Source organism: Podarcis melisellensis (genome assembly GCF_964234715.1).
Source record: "Podarcis melisellensis genome assembly, chromosome: 13".
Classification (NCBI taxonomy): Eukaryota; Metazoa; Chordata; class Lepidosauria; order Squamata; family Lacertidae; genus Podarcis; species Podarcis melisellensis.
In genome coordinates this window covers 49,219,265-49,239,812 of record NC_138545.1, presented here as the reverse complement: position 1 = coordinate 49,239,812, position 20,548 = coordinate 49,219,265, and positions in this window count along the sequence as shown.

Genomic DNA, 20,548 nt, shown 5'->3' with positions numbered 1-20,548 from the left:
AAACAGACACCAGATATAAAGATATTCTGCAAATTATCTTGTTGTATGAGGGAATTCCAAAAGGTTATATGGAAATTAGAATGCCTTCCTCTTAAATGCCACCACGAATATTTATTGCCACGGTTGAGTTTCCTTCCCATAAACTTTCCTTGAGATCAACATCTTAGGTTGTTATGAAAGTCAGAGTTTGGTGCTAGTATATCTTGCTGTGACTTTTAATTTCTCCCTGTGAATTCCCCTTTTCATATGTATCTATAAAATCTGTCCTGTTTATATTACTCTAGGCATAGCCTTTTTAAATAATGCCTCCGCTTATTGTTAGCTAGGGAATGTTATAACACTGATAATGATGGGATAATAACTTGGATTTCGAACCTCTACTACTTAAAATTTAGCAGTGTTCCCCGAGCAGGATACACACTGGGGCTTGTTAGCCAGATGTAATTGCAATCCTTACCTTCAAGGCAATTTTGAAGGCCCGCTATCCAAAGGGAGTGTCTGGGGAACTGAAGCCTGACGAAGCAGCAGGATTAGATAAGTTGATTATTCTCAGAGTGTTGGCATTTGCTAAAAGGCTCCTTGCAAGAAAGCTTTCATGAGGGCTTTCCAAAAGGCCTGCTAATTCCTTATTTCCATTCCCTGCCAACACACACACACACACACACAAACTAAGGCACCAGGACACTTGGGTCACAAAGCCCAAGGAAGTTTCTGTTTGCAGGCAGAGGGTATTGCAGGTCTGGTCCATGCTGCATTGCAGTACTGAACCACCACTGCAGATGATCAGAAGGTGATGCCATACGCACCAACATTTCTCCAATGAAAACGTCCCATTCCCTAATGATAATTTTACTATCTATACCTCACACATCTTACTGGGTTGCCCAGCCACTCTGGGTGGCTTCCAACATATATAAAAATATCATAAAACATTAAAAATTATAAAAAAGCTTCCCTATACAGGGCTGCCTTCAGATATCTTCTAAAGGTTATATAGTTACCTATCTCCTTGGCTTGGGGGTTGCATAATTCTGTACCCTCCAACGTTTCTCCAATGAGAATAGGGACGTCCTAAATAAAAGCATCACCTCCTGACAAATTTTTACTTTCTTGGGTTCCATAATCACTGCAGATGGTGACAGCAGTCCTGAAATTAAAAGATGCCTGCTTCTTGGGAGAAAAGCAATGACAAACCTAGACAGCAACTTAAAAAGCATAGACATCACCTTGCTGACAAAGCTCCGTATAGTTACAGCTATGGTTTTTCCAGTAGTGATGTATGGAAGTGAGAGCTGGACCATAAAGAAGGCTGATCGCCAAAGAATTGATGCTTTTGAATTATGGTGATGGAGGAGACTCTTGAAAGTCCCATGGACTGCAAGAAGATCAAACCTATCCATTCTGAAGGAAATCATTCCTGAGTGCTCACTGGAAGGACAGATCATGAAGCTGAGGCTCCCATACTTTGGCCACCTCATGTGAAGAGAAGACTCTCTGGAAAAGACCCTGATGTTGGGAAAGATGGAGGGCACAAGGAGAACGGGATGACAGAGGATGAGATGGTTGGATAGTGTTCTCGAAGCTACCAAACATGAATTTGACAAAACTCCAGGAGGCAGTGGAAGACAGGAGTGCCTGGTGTGCTCTGATCCATGTGGTCACGAAGAGTCAGAAACGACTAAACAACTAAACAACAACAACAAAGTAAAAGCATGACATTCTGGGATCAAATCAGAAACAGGGATGGCTTCTGTAAATCTGGGATTGTCCCTGGAAAAAAGGGACTGTTGGAGGGTCTGTGATGCTACAGCTAGGGCATCCATGCACCCCACTTTACAACAGACAGTTCTGTATCTGAAGAGCTGGAAAAGGAGACTCCAGCCTTTTGGGGTGTAACAAGTTTTGTGTCTATCCAATTTTATTTTAAAAAAACCAAATGTACATGTCTTTCAGTTGTCAGGAGCTGGAAAAATGCTGATCATGTGTAGCACCAGAGACCAATTTGTATCTTTTACAATTCTGTTCAAATGTATGTGCATTAGTGCAGATTGCTATATATTTACAAAATGTTGGTAAATGGAATGAGCATACTCAGTGCACTCTTGTTATACTGAGCGATTTATTTGTACTGACTGTATCTGTAACTTCTTCCAGCTAAGTGCCATCAACTGCTCTCTGTGCCCCAATGCTCTTGTATTTTTCATTTTGGTTTAAGAACAGGCATGCTTTGAATAAAAGGATCCCAAATTAGACTCATCGTTGATCAATTTCATGTTCATGACATTATGGCACATGGCTGGTTATTTGGTTTTTTGTTTATTATGTTTATCTTACTGAGTTTTAAAAATATTTTATTTCAAGCTGCTGCAAAATTCCATCTAAAGCAAAATGTGAGTCCAGCTTGGGACTCCCTCCCTGCTGAGGCAAAACATGCAATGAATTTCAAAGGAAGTTAAAAAGTGTTTCTATGAAGTTTAGAAATTGTCCCATAAGTGGATTTCTCACATCGACCAACACAGAAATAAAAAGCAGCTCACTGAAAGGTTGAAAGAAAGCTTTGCTGAAATGTTCAGCACAGCTCCAGCTGAAAAGCATATTTCCCATATATTTGTAGAAGCCACATTGGTACTAGGTGAGTTCGCATGAATGTGTGGAGCAAGTCAAGGGGCCATATGGGCTAGCCCTCCTGCCAAGCACAACTGCTGTGTAACCCTGATGTGTGTTGGAAGGACTTCGCGCTGCGTTGGAAAGTGTCTTATGCCTGCATTCATGGATGCATGAAGAGCTCTTCCAAGCGAGGAGAAACCCTCACCCAATCTCAGTGTGCACTCAGTATGCACACAAATTCCCATCTATGTATGCAATGCATATGGATGCAGGAAGAGTTATTTAAATGGACATTCAACCTGGATGGTCCTTGAAGACTTTTCGCTCCTCCGTGTGTTGTTTCTGCTGATAAGCGTTGCTACTCCTGTCATTCCATTAGTATACTGTTTGCAGTCTTATTTTGATGGGTCTCTTTGATGGCTGTTTTTCTTGAAATGTTTGTTTTTAATGGGTTGTTAGATCCCTTGATCCCTTGAGAGTCCCATGGACTGCAAGAAGATAAAACCTATCCATTCTGAAGGAAATCAGCCCTGAGTGCTCACTGGAAGGACAGATCCTGAAGCTGAGGCTCCAGTACTTTGGCCACCTCATGAGAAGAGAAGACTCCCTGGAAAAGGCCCGGATTTTGGGAAAGATGGAGGGCACAAGGAGAAGGGGACGGCAGAGGACAAGATGGTTGGATAGTGTTCTTGAAGCTACCAACATGAGTTTGACCAAACTGCGGGAGGCAGTGGAAGGCAGAAGTGCCTGGCGTGCTCTGGTCCATGGGGTCACGAAGAGTCGGACATGACTAAACAACTAAACAACAACAACAACAGATCCTTTGAACCATTTAGGGATGGAGAGATGGGATATAAATGTTTTAACAAATGCAATGATTTGACTGTTTCTCAGTCCTCCCCAATCTGCTCAACTGGTTTAATGACATGCCATGTTGTGAAACATGTAGCTGTTTTGTTCTCTTCTTTTGCAGATACGTAGTTTTTTTGATAGGGTTAATCCTCCAACCTCAGCTCACCTTGCAATCAGCTACACTTCCCCAGAGAAGTCCCAAGAAAAGCCTGGACCTTTTTCACAGTTCTTCAAGAAAGCACAGAAAGACAAACCCTAATTGAACTAGCATGCATTTGAAATTACAATTCCATTGCCTCTCAATGGTCAAATATTTTCTTGTGCATCTAGACCCTAATACTGAAGCCTCAAAGACCTCTTCTGTTTCCTACCATCCATCTGCACCATCCGTTCTGTCCTGCCATTGTATTTTTATTGTGTCATCCATCAGCACAGCAAAGGCTTATGCAATTTCACTTTAGGAATGTGAAACCCTGGGTATTAGTTGCATCCCTTGTGTTATGGAACTTTTAGTGGCATGCAGCACTCTTGTGAATGCCTGACATATTGTACATATGAGATGATACAGCTGTTATTGCCAAACACTCTCACATTATTCTTTCAGATCAGGGAAGAGCAGTTTGCTTAAATACTGTAACTGCTAGTAATTTGCTCACTTGGAGTTTGACATCCTTGTGTTTTACTTGTAAAATGCTGATAAGTACCATCTTGGAGGCAATTATTCAAAGAATCTGCAATTACTTTTAATATTTCCGCATCTCCCATTTTCCAAGATAGTGTTCTGATACATTGCCTGCCTTTTGTACTTTCCCGGAGAACAAATCACCGAGTTTAATAACACAGCAAGCATGGAGATGTGTAGTGCATTAGAGTCACCTCCACTTCTCATAATGAATACATCACTATCTGTCATCTTCATAACAGCCTGCAAAGACAAAAACAAACAAATGAAAGCAACTTTTCGCTTGTAAATGGTATGGAAAGAGCTGGCAGAGTGTTTGCCTTTGTTGCTGCAAATAAGTCACATCGCAGTAGGAATTAATCTGAAACTTTCCCAGGGTCATGTCCGCACAAATAGCTAGTTTGACAAATATCTAATGGGCTTGATTTCCGGCTCTGCTCTTGCTATGATCGGTGTTAATGTAAGAAGGGATCAAGAATATGGATGATTCTGTTAAAAGCCATATATACCTCTCAACTTGCATTTGACTGTGATGTTTACAAGATGCCATGGCGCTGTCAGACAAGGAAGGTCCAGAGGAAGAAATTAACTCTTTATTGTCAAAAGTACACTTACAATTAAGAAAAGGCATGTCTCTCAGCTACTCTGAGGTTGTGCACCTGATGAGACACTTGTCACAACAGAGAGATCCCACACCTGATTTCAGTTTATGTATCTCCACTATCCAAGCTGTGTGCAAGCAGTCTATGATTTCTCCAGTGTGTAATCTGCTTCTATCCCTCCTGCTTCAATGTTCTTCTAGTAATAGAATCATAGAGTTGGAAGAGACCACAAGGGCCATCAAGTCCAACCCCCAGCCAAGCAGGAAACAGCATTAGAGCACTCCTGACATATGTATGGTTGTCAAGCCTCTGCTTAAAGACCTCCAAAGAAGGAGACTCCACCACACTCCTTGGCAGCAAATTCCACTGTTGAACAGCTCTTACTGTCAGGAAGTTCTTCCTAATGTTTAGGTGGAATCTTCTTTCTTGTAGCTTGGATCCATTGCTCCGTGTCCGCTTCTCTCGAGCAGCAGAAAACAACCTTTCTCCCTCCTCTATGTGACATCCTTTTATATATTTGAACATGGCTATCATATCACCCCTTAACCTCCTCTTCTCCAGGCTAAAATGCCCAGCTCCCTTAGCCGTTCCTCATAAGGCATCGTTTCCAGGCCTTTGACCATTTTGGTTGCCCTCCTCTGGACACGTTCCAGTTTGTCAGTGTCCTTCTTGAACTGTGGTGCCCAGAACTGGACACAGTACTCCAGGTGAGGTCTGACCAGAGCAGAATACAGTGGCACTATTACTTCCCTTGATCTAGATGCTATACTCCTATTGATGCAGCCCAGAATTGCATTGGCTTTTTTAGCTGTCGCGTCACACTGTTGGCTCATGTCAAGTTTGTGGTCAACCAAGACTCCTAGATCCTTTTCACATGCTCTCAAGCCAGGTGTCACCCATCTTGTATTTGTGCCTCTCATTTTTTATTTTTTATTTGCCCAAGTGCAATACTTCACATTTCTCCCTGTTAAAATTCATCTTGTTTGTTTTGGCCCAGTTCTCTAATCTGTCAAGGTCATTTTGAAGTGTGATCCTGTCCTCTGGGGTGTTAGCCACCCCTCCCAGTTCGGTGTCATCTGAAAATTTGATCAGGATGCCCTTGAGTCCATCATCCAAGTCGTTGATAAAGATAAAGTCGGCTTTCTTAAAGTCAAGAAATTGAGTCCTAGTATGCTTGGCTGCTCCTTTCCGCTGTATAGTAAACTTCAGAAAAGCATGATCACTCGCGCCTAATGATCCTTCCACGTCTACCCCACTAACCAGGTCATCAACACTGGTTAGGACCAGATCTAAAATGGCTGTTCCTCTTGTTGCTTCTCCCACTTTCTGGACAATGAAGTTGTCTGCAAGGCCAGTGAGGAATCTGTTTGACCTTATGCTCTTGGCTGAGTTTGACATCCAACAAATATCCCGGTAATTTACGGTAAGTCCCCCATTACTACTATCTCCCTTCCTTTTGCATGCTTGGCCATCTGTTCCAGGAAGGCATCATCTATGTCCTCCGTTTGGCTTGGGGATCTATAGTAAACTCCCACAATGAGGTCACTGTTATTCTTCTCTCCCTTAATTTTGACCCAAATGCTCTCACTTTGGCTTTGAGGTTCTAAATCTTGGATCTCTTCACAGGTATACACATCCCTGACATATAACGCCACTCCTCCTTTCTTGTCTGGTCTGTTTCTCTGAAATAGATTGTATCCCTCCATTATTACATTCCAATCATGGGACTTATCCCACCAGGTTTCAGTGATGCCTATTATGTCATATTTAGTTTGCTGTACCAAGAGCTCAAGCTCATCTTGTTTATTTCCCATGCTTTGCGCATTAGTGTACAGACATTGAAGTCCATTAATCATTCCCCCGTGTCTCTTATTTAAGGATTTTTTTCCTCCCACCACTAGGTCTGCGTGCTGTTTGCTCCATTTGGTCTATGACATTTGGATGATCATCTTCATCAATTGATAGACTCCTACCTTCAGGAGCACTGTCTCCCTCCCCCACATTAGTCAGTTTAAAGCCCTCCTGATGAGGTTTCTGAGATTTTTGGCAAAAACATTCCTTCCAACCGTTGTGAGGTGCAGCCCATCGCTTGCCAGAAGTCCATCTTCAAGAAACTGCAGTCCTGGGAGCAGGAGAGGTGGGGGCAGGAGGAGGAGGCGTGGAAGCCCTTGACTCTCCCCCAACCTGACCTCTCTCCCCCTCCTTTTTCACATTTTCTTCACTCTCCAATCCTGCAGCTTCTCCCGCCTCTGACTCTCATCTCCTGGCTGTTACAGGCTCCCCCAGGATGTGGGTGACGCTGTGGTCTAAACCACTGAGAGGCTTGCTGATCAGAAGGTTGGCAGTTTGAATCCCTGCAACGGGGTGAGCTCCCGTTGCTCTATCCCAGCTCCTGCCAGCCTAGCAGTTTGAAAGCATACCAGTGCAAGTACAAGTAGACAAATAGGTAGCGCTGCAGTGGGAAGGTAAACAGCATTTCAGTGCACTCTGGCTTCCATCACAGCGTTCCATTGCACCAGAAGCGGTTTAGTCATGCTGGCCACTTGATCCAGAAAGCTGTCCTTGGACAAACACCGGCTCCCTCAGCCTGAAAGCAAGATGAGCACCGCAACCCCAGAGTCATTCACAACTGGACCTAATGGTCAGTGGTACCTTTACCTTTACCCATATTGGAAAGTTGAGATAATTTTAATCTGTTTTAGAATTTTAACTTTTGTATGTCTTAAAGTATGGTTGTGAATTTTCCTTGACTTTATTGTTTTATCTTTTTGTAAACTGTTTGAGGTTCTTTTACAATCAAGAAGTTTGTAGAATTTATGGAAATAAGAAATATAAACAAATAAGCATGTTTTTGTATTTTCCCCAACTTTGTAAACTTCCTTTGAACCCCCTTCCAATAGGTAAAGTTCAAACAGATTAAGTTTTCTTTAAAAAAAACTTTCGATTTATATAAATGTCAGTGCATGACTAAGGCTATGACTGGCTGTACTGAAATAAAAGCTTGAGACTTGTCTTTTCCAGCTCAGCGTCATATTCATTGCTAGAGCAGACAGCTTGAGCTGGAAGTGAAAGTTTGAACTAGGGTTTGATCTGGAGCCAGAAGTGTGGCAGGCAGAGAATATTGTTATTGGGTGGCTTACAAATGTGGCAAATAAATTAAATTGAAATGAAATAAATAAGGCAGGAGTCATTACCTTTTTTTAAGGGGCGCGGGTTAAACCACAGAGCCTAGGACTTGTCCTTCAGAAGGTCAGCGGTTCGAATCCCCGCCACAGGGTGAGCTCCCGTTGCTCAGTCCCTGCTCCTGCCAACCTAGCAGTTCGAAAGCACATCAAAGTGCAAATAGATAAATAGGTACCACTCCAGCGGGAAGGTAAACGGCGTTTCCGTGCACTGCTCTGGTTCGCCAGAAGCGGCTTAGTCATGCTGGCCACATGACCAGCATGTGGACTCTGGCTCCCTCGGCCACTAAAGCGAGATGAGCGCCACAACCCCAGAGTCGGCCACAACTGGACCTAATGGTCAGGCGTCCCTTTACCTTTACCTTTGCACTACCTTTTTTGACCAAACAACAGCAGAAGGCCAAGCTTCCAGCATTTATACCAAGTCTTGCCAATCCAGTGGATTTATGGTGCTTTCATATCACAGCAGCCAATATCACGCTTCCACACTCCAATTTGGTTGAAAATGGCTCTGAACACACAAAGACATGCATTCCATACTGGGTTATCACCTAGTGTGAGAATAAAAGGTTCCAGGTTCACATGACTTCAGTGTACTAGCAGAAGTATTTCCATGTGGCGTGGTTGATATCTGTTTCATTCTGGTGCTGCTCTAAAAGACTCCTGGCTCATCCACACTTATGCTTGTGCCATGCACAGAAAGCACACATCCCAGTGGTTTTCCCCTCATTTCCAAGGGAAACCTCACTCTTTAGCAAAAGATCAGAATAAATGGCAATCTGGAGAAAGCCTGAATTGCTGTTTTCTCCAACTGAGCGCTAAAGAGCAGTTTTCCCTGGCGGGGAGCATCAAGACAAGAGGAAGTGGGGATAAGCCCTCTGGTGTCACAAGAGTTGCATAACCTCTAGCCCTGGGGAAGCAGCAGTAATGGGTGAATCAGTCTAGCAACCTCACTCTTTTCCCCACTAGACTAATCTGATGAGCATTTCTTTAATCAGGAAATATTTGAATAATGGGGGCAGGAACATCTGTGCAAGACTTGCAGTGAATGACTCCCAAACCCAAGTCAGGTCCCCTCTTTTTTCCATAAGGCAGAGCTTCTGGAGAGACTGGTGGGACATTGCCCTTCTTGCCCATAATAGCAGCCACCAATGAATCAAATGTCACCCTGTTGCATAATAGAAGAGAAAGGCAGATATAAATATTTAAGACTTTGCCATGAAGTTATGCTAATTTTGATGCTGCCTCCTGGGGAATCTTTTGCTGATGAGAACATTTAATTGTTAAAGGCTAATGGGCATGTAGACAAACACTTGTGGAGCCTGATTTCTAAGCTAAAGAAAGGAAAGATTAAAATAATTTATATTTGCTCTAACAGAGGGCCCCACCAAGATCCATTTCTCTGCTGCTTCTTGACCTAGAATCTGGAACTGATGGGGTCAACTGTACATATATTTCCCACCCAAGCATTGTCCTCTCTCCAAGCCAGGTGGAGATTACTTGATTACAGACTTCCAAAAATTACCAAACTAGTATGGAAATATGCCATACGAAGCCACTACAGCAATGCCTTAAGTGGCCAAAACTCTTGAAAAACATGGTTGTTGTCAGTTCAAACACAGCATACTTTCCCAAGGAAGCCAAAGCTATTGGGCATTTATGTGAAATTTCAAGATGGGGAGATGTGCGCAGTTTGCTTCAATAAGGCTAGCAATATTTTATTACAGTGTTTCCACACCTTTCCTTGGGGGGGGGGGGAGCCCAACAGCTAAAACAGAGAAGCAGACAACCCATTTGATGTGCCAGTTGCTGAACTCTACCATGTCAGACAGGAGGTGCCTGAATCAAAAGTTGGAATGCTCTTCCAAATAAAGAATGACATAGTTGGGAGAAACATTTCAGAACCTTCTACCTGACTTGCTATTTTAGTATGAGTAGGGAGTATAAAGACTCATAGGCTGGTGGCAACTGGAATATCTGAAACACCTTTCTTCTTTGGTGATCACTCGTAGCCAGTGCAGAATATACATATAAGCTACTGGTAAACAAGCTATAGCTTAGGGCCCCACTCCCCCCCATTTCATCATTAATATACTTCTTCTTAATTGTATTTCAATTCAACAATTACTTTGATAAAATACATATTTTGTAATGTGCAAATGGCTTTAGATACCTATTAGGTCCACAAATTACCATATAGCATATATTCAACACAAAAAACAGTGACAATTTGTTGTTGATGAATGACAGCTAGACATATAAAGGGCCCCATTACCTTCAGTAGCTTAGGGCCTCATCAAACCTAAATCCAGCCCTGTTCATAGCCGAGTAAGATTGTCTTCCATAAACACGGTTTTAACAGTGAGTCCGTGGAGGGGCATATGAGCACATCCACAACATGTCACAGAACAACAATCTTGATGTTGCATGCTATCACACTGACTACTCTTTCTACAGAGTAGTTTTACATCTACGTTGCTAATACAGGATGGGTTCTGGGAAATACATGCACAATCTGGAAGCTGCAACCAGCAATGAACTCCAGTTCTGGAATTCGTTTTAGAAATTCAGTTAAGCTTAAGGTTACCAGATTTCTTTTCAATGAATCCAGGAACACTTTTCAACTTCCTACTGAAGAGATGGATTTTGTCAGGGGACTGAATTGTAAATCCGGGGACTGTCCCCAGGAAACGGGGATGTCTGGTAACCTTAGTTAAGTTGGAATTGGGGGGGGGGGACTGTAACACAGGTTAGAGTGAGGAACATTCACTTGTCTCTAAGTTAGAGAGCCCAGTCGTCTCCAGTCATAAAGTTAGCCACTCTCCAATGCCTTGGGCAAAGTTCCTGGGGACTGAATCTGGGGCTCTTCATATAAGATATGTGCATGTAACAGATGGGTCTTTTGACCCATCTCCCTTTGAGAGGGAAGCAGGAGGCAAAAGTAATTGTTGGAGATGTGGAGACCAAACAGGCTCACTGTACCATATATGGTGGGAAAGTAGCACCTTTTTTTAAACTTCTTTTTATTCATTTTCTATAACCAAACTACAGCAAAGAAAGAAAAAGAAAAATAGCCAACACATACCAAAAACAGAAAAAAGAACAGAAAACATCAACCAAATCAAAACACCTAAACCAACAAAAAAACAAACATTAATTAACAATAAATAACGTTTGACTTCCCTCCATCTTGGTTGAAAAGTAGCAAAATTAAGAAATTTTGGGAGGAAATCCACTTTGAAGTAGAAAAAAAATGTTAAGAATCTCATTTATTAGGAAACCAGAGGCATATCTGTTGGGCATTACAGAGTCAGATATTCCTAAAAAAATTAAACATCTTTTTTTGTGTGCAATAGTGGCAGCGAGAGTTCTTATAGCTACAAGGTGGAGGAGTGACATAATTCCTTCTAGACAAGAGTGGATACAAAAAATGACTGAATATGCTGGATTAGATAGTTTATCTGAAAAACAACAACTGAGAATTGAATTTGTATCAAAATGGGAGGCCATCAGAACATATCTTAAACAAAATTATACCATGTTAAAATCTGTAGCAGCTTTTGAGTGATCCCAGCAGTTTTTATTAATTGCTTATATAAATATAAACCTTTATAAATTGTGAAAATATTAACATAAAAAATGGTATTTTGATATGGCAGTAAATTAATGTAAAAAGAATTAAGGAATAAATGGGAAGTCGGGTATAAAAGATACGGTAATGAGATTTTTACTTTTATTGTAACATGAAATTGTAATCATAAATTTTTGTCATAATTTTTATCTTAATAACAGATTGTGTAAATTTAATTTTCTTTCCTTTTCCCTCCCCTCTTAAGTTGCACCCCCTTTTCAGTATTGTTCCCTTTTTTGTATGTAATAAGCATGGAAATCAGAAGGTTGGCAGTTCGAATCCCCGCGAAGGGGTGAGCTCCCGTTGCTTGGTCCTTGCTCCTGCCAACCTAGGAGTTCGAAAGCATGTCAAAGTGCAAGTAGATAAATAGGTACCACTCCGGCGGGAAGGTAAATGGCATTTCCGTGCGCTGCTCTGGTTCACTAGAAGCGGCTTAGTCATGCTGGCCACATGACCCGGAAGCTATACGCCAGCTCCCTCGGCCAATAAAGCGAGATGAGCGCCGCAACCCCAGAGTTGGTCACAACTGGACCTAATGGTCAGGGGTCCCTTTACCTTTACCTTAAGCATGGAAATAAAATAAAAATAATTACTCAAAAAAGGGGGGCAGGCAGGAGGAACAGCTTTCTTAATAGAAAGAGGTGGCAGCAGCCATTGTGCCATTTGTGGCGCAAGTATAGCTAAGATACCAGCACCCTGGCCAAACTCCTGAAGATGACTTGCTCACCCTTGCTGCTGCTACTTGATCCTGGTGCCCTTTGACCTCCTTTGGGTGCATTCTTGCGATACTGAACAGGCAGCATGAGCCACATAGAAGATACAAAATCCTTTTTACAGATCTTACTGATCACCAGTGGCCCAACATTATCGTGGCTTCTTGCATCTTTATTTCACTTTATCATTTAAATGGACTGATTCATGTTGCATAGGAATGACTGTCACATAATTTGACTGATGGGAATAGTGTTCATTTTCTCCCCTGTATTTAATCTATTGAGTGAGGGGAGCAGCTTTGGGAAAGGAACGTGACTCATACTAATGAGTGCTGAACACTTGCGGGCAATTTCATTTGATTTTCTGCTATTGCTATTAATGTTCTGATTATTATTGAAATCTTTGTTTATTTTTTCCTGTTAGACCAAAAGATTAAAGTCGAAGCAGAATAAATCCGCAGAGAATAAGCCCATCTGAGTTGTGGAAGCATTTCCATTTCCATTCTTGTCTCTTGTAGTTCCTTCAGAATAGTGCTTGATAAGCACTACGGTGTAACATCAGCCACAGTGCTGTGAAAAGCACACACAACTAGGGTTGGATCTAAAGGTGGCCTTCTGCAAGCAGAGGGAAAATTCTGCTTGGGGGCTCTTTTACACTTTATGCAAGAGTATTGTGCAAGCAAAGAAAAATGAATTGCAGTGTTTTAGAAGAAGAAGAAGAGTTTGGATTTGATATCCCACTTTATCACTACCCTAAGGAGTCTCAAAGCGGCTAACAATCTCCTTTCCCTTCCTCGCCCACAACAAACACTCTGTGAGGTGAGTGGGGCTGAGAGACTTCAGAGAAGTGTGACAAGCCCAAGGTCGCCTAGCAGCTGCATGTGGAGGAGCAGGGAATCGAACCCAGTTCACCAGATTACGAGTCCACCACTCTTAACCACTACACCACACTGGCTCTTAACCACTACACCACTCTGGCTCTTACACACTGGCTTTTACAATGGATTGCATGAAATGCTTAGTAGCCATTTTGGCAAATAAGCAGTATATAAATTTATTAGTTTTATTATTATTATTATTTTCATGCTGGCCCAGAAGCTGTCTGTGGACAAATGCCAGCTCATCGGCCTATAGAGCGAGATGAGCGCCACAACCCCAGAGTTGTCCGTGACTGGACCTAACGGTCAGGGGTACCTTTACCTTTACTTTTATTATTATTTAAAAAAGGGGGAACCATGAGAAGTGTCATAGAGCTGAACTTGTGCACAAACATTTGCAAAGCAAGGGCTGACAACTATTTCGCACAGCTCTGGCGTAGCAAAAAACATGGTATTGCTTTATTCCACTGTATTTCCATCTCAAGCCTGCTTGAATATGATACATGTAAGGCAGTGTGGGAAGTTAGAATGTGTGTGGGGTGGAATATATTTGCGAGACCTGAGCTTGACAATACTGTACTGGCAAATTGACCTCGCTCAACTTGTACTGGACAGACTTCAAATATCGACTGCCAGAAAGAATATTCCTTTTGACAGAATTCTACTTACTGGGCCCTTTGCAATGGCATTCAATCAAAGGGAAGGCAGTATAATACAGAACCTGTCATCTGCTATGGATCACTTGAAAACCAACCATGCCTTAGGGAGATTTGGTTGAACAACAACAACATGCAGCATTGTGGTGCGAATGCTTTTTGTGGGGTAGAATTACTTCGGAATATATTAGAACTTGACAGGGATGTGATCTCAAAGGCAAGATTTGCAAAGAAAAAGAAGGAAGAGAAGAAAAGCAGAGCTCTGGTAATATTTATAGGGAACAGGTTATTCGGTGTTTGCATTGTGCAATTTAGTGTCATAGACAAAAGCCACAATGCAACAGAAAGCCAGATGTACTGAAACCAGGAGACTCCGAGACCAGAGAGAAGGGATAGTGGAAGAAGACTGGAAGAAGTTTAAGGAATATTTGAAAAAAATATGTTAATATTCAAACCTTAGAATAGCTTTGGAAGTGGATATCGGCTGTAGGGTTAGAAGTAGAAGATAGGGTATTTTAAAATAGTATTATTTGTAAGTGATAAAATGTGAAGTTATTTTAAGTGTGATTTAAAAAAAGATGGTTAGAAATTATGATATATGTAAGCTGCTAAAGATGAAGTAAAATGAAAATCAGATAGGTGGGACTTGGGGAAGCCCACTTAACAATGTTTAGAAAAATAAGGATATGACAAGAATTTGTTCGTATTGTTTTTTGTCTTTTTGTGTGTGTTATAAAATGAATAAAAAAATTTGGGGGGAAAAGAAACCTGTGAGAAAGAGAGGTCCTAAATCCAGTGGTACAGCACACTTTCCGCATGCCCTCCAAGTGTCCCAATAGCTTAGCAATTAAAAAATAAATAAATAAGCTAAGCACTGTTAAGTTAATACACATCTCTCCATGTCCCCATTTATCACTCTGTTCAGTTCATTAGAATACACATGAAATACACACAATGACAATTGTTCAGCCAGCTCAGTCAGATGCTGTGCTGGATGGGGTCCTTGGGCAGTGGGCTATCGTCAAGATGGTGGGGGTCTGGGGTCTGCCGCCAGTGGATGTCGACTTCGGTTAGCCTGCACAGGCACCACCGACGAGGAAATCACCAACATCCCTCTTGGTAGTCAGAGGTCCATTCCCACTTGAGGAAGCTGGGGGATGTCTGATCTTCCTGCTTTTTTAATTTTTAGGTGGGTAGAGGGAGGGATTTGCTATTCCACCAAAGCTCATACCATAATAAAAACTCAAGGCATCGCAAGCTCCTTCGTGTGAATTAAATTTTGGCCCTAGTTTTTGCAATGCATGTCTCACTTCTTTACGCTGGGTGTGAGTACAATCAGCGCTTTAAAACCTTACGGTGTTTTCCTGCGTGTTCTTCAGATGAAAACTTTGACATCAGTATAACAGCACCAAAAGAAAGATGGTACAGGCAATCAGGGGAGTTTTTGTTCTTAACTTTGAAGGTGAGAATTCTCTGCAGTAATGAGAGCTGTCATGGAACATGGTGTTAAAGCAGATCCCAAATTATCCGTGCTTCATTTCAAACTGTGTAAGGTGCTACTTTAGACTTGACAGAAGAAACAATACTGATAGTTCCTATGTACTCAGTCCAGTTTGGTAACTGATAGCCTGATTGTAGAACGGGTGGCGGCGGGGAGGGAGAGAAGCTGCAATCATTTCAAGATTCAGATTCTCACCTATCACCTGTATAGTTTGATGTAAATAATGATTGCCTTAAGGGTTACAGTTTCATCAGGCAGGTGAAATCGAAGAAGCACTTGCTACTGCCTTTATCCCATTTTCCTTGGGATACGTGCAGCTCCATCTCCCACAATGATTAGCTCCCAGAGTGAAGCTGGGCATCTTGTAGCAGAGGTTAAATGAATGACCAGAGAGCAATGATTACAGAAGCGGGGAAAGTTGCTGGGTGATGCTAACTAGTAGCCTGTATATGTCCCTCTTCCCTCACCCCTCTCAGGCTAACTTTAAACAACAAGATCGTCCTAACCAACCTGACATATATAGAGGTTCATGTGTCAAAATGCACTAAAGGAAAGTATTAAAAAATGAGATGGCACGGGAAAACTCGCAGAACCGGCCCTACCATTAGGCAAAGTGGAATAGCAACCTCAGGCAAGAAATGCCAGAATTCAGGAAGAGGGGGCAATGTGTTGGGGAACACAGTTAAGTATACCAGGTAAGAGATAAGTGTGCCCTGAAGCCCCTAAGCTAGTCTGATGCCCTTGGATGTGGTAGCCGGTCACTGACTTTGACCTAAGAGTCAACTACCTGTCTACTCGGATATGTGAAGTTTCATCTTATCCTTCATCTCAACCAGAAAAAATTATTAGGCTGACCCTTGTGTGGTGCTGATTTAGTAATGCTGTTAATTCCGCCTCCAATATTAAAAACCACAGCTCCTTCTAGTGTGCATTTTTACACTGGGTGAAATTCAACGTCATTGTAAAATGATTGTCCCATAAGTGCAAGGCATTAATGCATGCCAAACAGAATGATCTCCTCTCTCTTCCTGTTCTGGTGCTCCAGAGTGGATTCTGGGGAAGCGCAAGGGGCGTGTGCAAGGAGGAGATGGGGGGAGCCCCTGTGCACTATGGGAGTCCTTGCACAGGCTTCTGCTAGTGCACCAAAGTTAACAGAATGCAGCCCATTGTTGCGTGTCTATTCCCGCCCCCTCCCACTGAATGGAATAAAGAAAGACACAGGACACGGAATTTAGGTTAATGGGCGAAAAATGGCCACAACTTTATTGATTACAGGTAAGAGCGGTATTGGCTTTAGGCAGTGGCCCTATCAGACTAACCGGTATAACCGGGAAGGGTTAAGCACCAACAGGGGGAGCCCCCGAGATGCACATCCCTGGGCGCTCCCCGAGGGGTCGCCGCTCGGGAGCGCGCTTTAGGCCCTAGCCTCCGTAGGTTTCGGACGAGGCGACGCCCCCCAGAGTCCTTTAACGAACTACCCTTCAGCATTTTGGGGGAGGTGATGGCGTTCCTCCCCCCCATCTCATTTGCATAACAATACCCCTGCCAATGCCTAACCGCCAAAACCAAGAAGTTGTGACGTTTGCTACGAGGTAGGCGAAAAAACCAAGTGGCTTCCAAAATATAGCCAATTAGCCAAATGGAAAAATTCCTACCAGACCCCTTGCGGCGACCAGCCGAGGCCCATAGCAAAGTCCAGCTTAGAACCTAAAGGGTGGGAGGGAGGGAAACCGCAGCTGCTGAAAGGAAAGAAAGGGGTGAGTATGGCCTATCCCGACCTTAAATGCCCCTTACTCGCCCCGCCCCCGCCGCCAGCCGATTGGCTGGCACGATGAATAATGCATACTAATGATCCCGGGATTCCCCTGTTCTCGCGGGGCTGTAGTCAGCCCCGCGAGAGTGTGAATGGGTCATGAGAACCGCAATACCCCCTCCTCCTGATGTCGGAAGTGGCATTATCAATCTATTTGTTATATTCATACCTGACCTTTCAGCGCACATTGTATCCCAATTTGGTGGAAATACATGCAGGAATACAGTGTAATTAGAGATGCCTTGTGTGTGGCAGCCAGTTTTTTCAGACCTCTGACAGTTGGTGAAGATATCCTGGGTCCAGACTCTTCCCTCCAGTGAGAGACGGAAGACAGAAGGATCTGCCATTGGACTAAGGAACTCATTGATGGTAAAGAACTCTGCCTGGTCCCTGCTTTGAATGGAAGAAGATGAGCAATAGCCTGGGAGTAAGAGCCAGGTGTATGCTTTGAATAGCAATGGCCAAGGGCAATGCACAATAGACTCACCTGTGGCTTGAATAGGGGCTCCATGAGCAATTTCATCTATTTCACCTGACATGAGTACTAGCGATGTGAATCAGCCTCTCAGAGAATTGTAAGAAATACATATCTGTGAATCTACAATATGTGTCCCACACATGCAAATGCCAGTGTTCAGGCAAACAGGTAATGTCTTCCAATAAACAATTGGAACACACTTCCCAGTTTTCTCGCTTGCACAGGCTTCTGCAACATACATTTAAAGCACTATCATACTACTATAGCCATCATGGTTTTCCCCAAATAATCCTGGGAACTGTAGTTTGTTAAGGGTGTTTAGAGATTTTAGGATACCTTATTTCTTTACAGAGACACATTCCCCAGCGTTGTCTGGGAATAAGGATTGATTGTTTACAACCACTCTGGGAACTGGGGAAAAAAAAATCCCATTCTATTCCCATACTATTACAGATAACTTGTGTTTTCATTTTTTCCCCATGGTGGAAATGTGTAGCTTGTCGCCAGCCAGCAATATGCTTAGCATATTGGTAAATGCAGACCTGCACACTCTTTCTCTCTCTCTCTTGTATAATGTATAATGCAACCAGTATCCCCCACGAAAGCTGCAGTGGCATGAAAACAACGTCTTCTTGAATATGAAGAACGCCTACTGTTCTGTATTCCACGAAGGAGAGGATCTACAGGTTTATTGCTGCTGACAGCATTAAACGGCAGGGAAATTCAGCAACCACAATTCCAAAAAGCTCATTTGACTTTGACAAGTGGAGAAAAATTACCAGCACAGTAAGAGACATATATAGACAATCCAGTACTGGAATGTATTAAGATAAACCTGACATGATTAACTCACGATTTATGGAACAAAGGAGAAAAAAACCAACAAGCCCTTTAACTTGCTCTCCCCCTCGCCTTGAATTAAATAGCTCTCCCCCACCCACAAGAATTGCTATATTATATTAAAGGAGACATGATATTTGTGACTTTGGTGGTTTGGGCAAGAAAGGGTATAGGAAGCCAGTAAAAAGGGAAAGGGAAAGGACCCCTGACAGTTAAGTCCAGTCGCAGATGACTCTGGGGTTGCGGCGCTCATCTCTCTTTACAGGCCGAGGGAGACGGCATTTGTCCACAGATGGTTTTTCCAGGTCATGTGGCCAGCATGACTAAGCTGCTTCTGGCACAACAGAACACTGAAACCAGAGCAGTGCATGGAAATGCCGTTTACCTTCCCACTGGAGTGGTACCTAATTATCTTTCAAACTGCTAGGTTGGCAGTACAACTACTGAAAGTTCCATAATGGCCAGAAGCCAAACCTGCTACGCACACCTTTTCTTAGTGAAAAATGAGAGCATACTCCAAGTCGCATAAAAGCACGTAGGCCAAAGTAGCTCATTAGTCCAAGCAAAGCACATCTAAGAACCTTTATGCAGACTGTGGTGACCAGTGACAACTGGACCTGAAAGGGCAGCCAAGTAGCATTGGGGTCAAGTAGGCTATTAGAAGTAGGTCACCAGAAACTCACAGAGCTATAGATATTGATAGTGATGTATGGAAGTGAGAGCTGGACCATAAAGAAGGCTGATCGCCGAAGAATTGATGCTTTTGAATTATGGTGCTGGAGGAGACTCTTGAGAGTCCCATGGACTGCAAGAAGATCAAACCTCTCCATTCTGAAGGAAATCAGCCCTGAGTGCTCACTGGAAGGACAGATTGTGAAGCTGAGGCTCCAGTACTTTGGCCACCTTATGAGAAGAGAAGACTCCCTGGAGAAGACCCTGATGTTGGGAAAGATGGAGGGCACAAGGAGAAGGGGGCGACAGAGGACGAGATGGTTGGATAGTGTTTTCGAGGTTACCAGCATAAGTTTGACCAAATTGCGGGAGGCAGTGGAGGACAGAGGTGCCTGGCGTTCTCTGGTCCATGGGGTCACGAAGAGTTGGGCACGACTAAATGACTAAACAACAACATAGATATTGATGGCTGAAGAAAGGATTGTGTTTCAGCCTCCTGCTTGCAAAATTGAGGGAACAGTACCTCAGAAAGGAGCAATAGGCACAGCTTGCAAATTCATTCATCTGATTGTTTGGGGAGGCCATGCCCCAGTCCTACTGAAGTTTCATTGTATCCCCATTGTATCAAGTGTATAATCAAAGGGATAAATGGAAGATCAAAGGGGGTTGTGCCCACTTAAGCTATCCGTACTGGAAGAGTTTTCAGTTTATTATTAAAAGTCTCCCCTCTTTTCTCTTATTTATTCATGAAGATGGGTGGGACTTAGTGATTCTTGTGATTGGCCAGCATAGAAGATGGACAATGTTCTGTATGTGAGAGAGGGTGCAGAGGAGAGACTGAGCTACAGCTTGGGGTGGGGGTAGGCACTCAGAAAGATTGAGTGGGCAATGCAAGCTCTGCCTTATGTGAGAAACCCTCATGGAGTGCCTTTTCTTGCCTCCTGAATACACTCACCAGGCTTTTGACTATGCCTCTAGTTTCTGGCCTTTCTACCCTTTCTGATCTCTTATGCACTCTACCCTGATGTGGTGCCAGACTGTCTGGGACAGCTGATGTTAGACAATGGAACTCCGGTGTTAAGAATTTCAAATGGCCTCCATCTATGCTCAATACATATCTTTGTAAATACAGTGGTACCTCGGGTTACAAACACCTCGGGTTACAGACTCCGCTAACCCGGAAGTAGTACCTTGGGTTAAGAACTTTACCTCAGGATGAGAACAGAAATCGCGCGGCAGCGGGAGGCCCCATTAGCTAAAGTGGTACCTCAGGTTAAGAACTGTTTCAGGTTAAGAACGGACCTCCGGAATGAATTAAGTTTGTAACCAGAGGTACTACTGTAAATGCCAATATTACAGAAACACCTTATCTCTAGTCAGCTCTTCCTACAAGGGGAACCAAACCTAGGTAAGCATTTTCTCTTAAATGTCTCACCTTCCT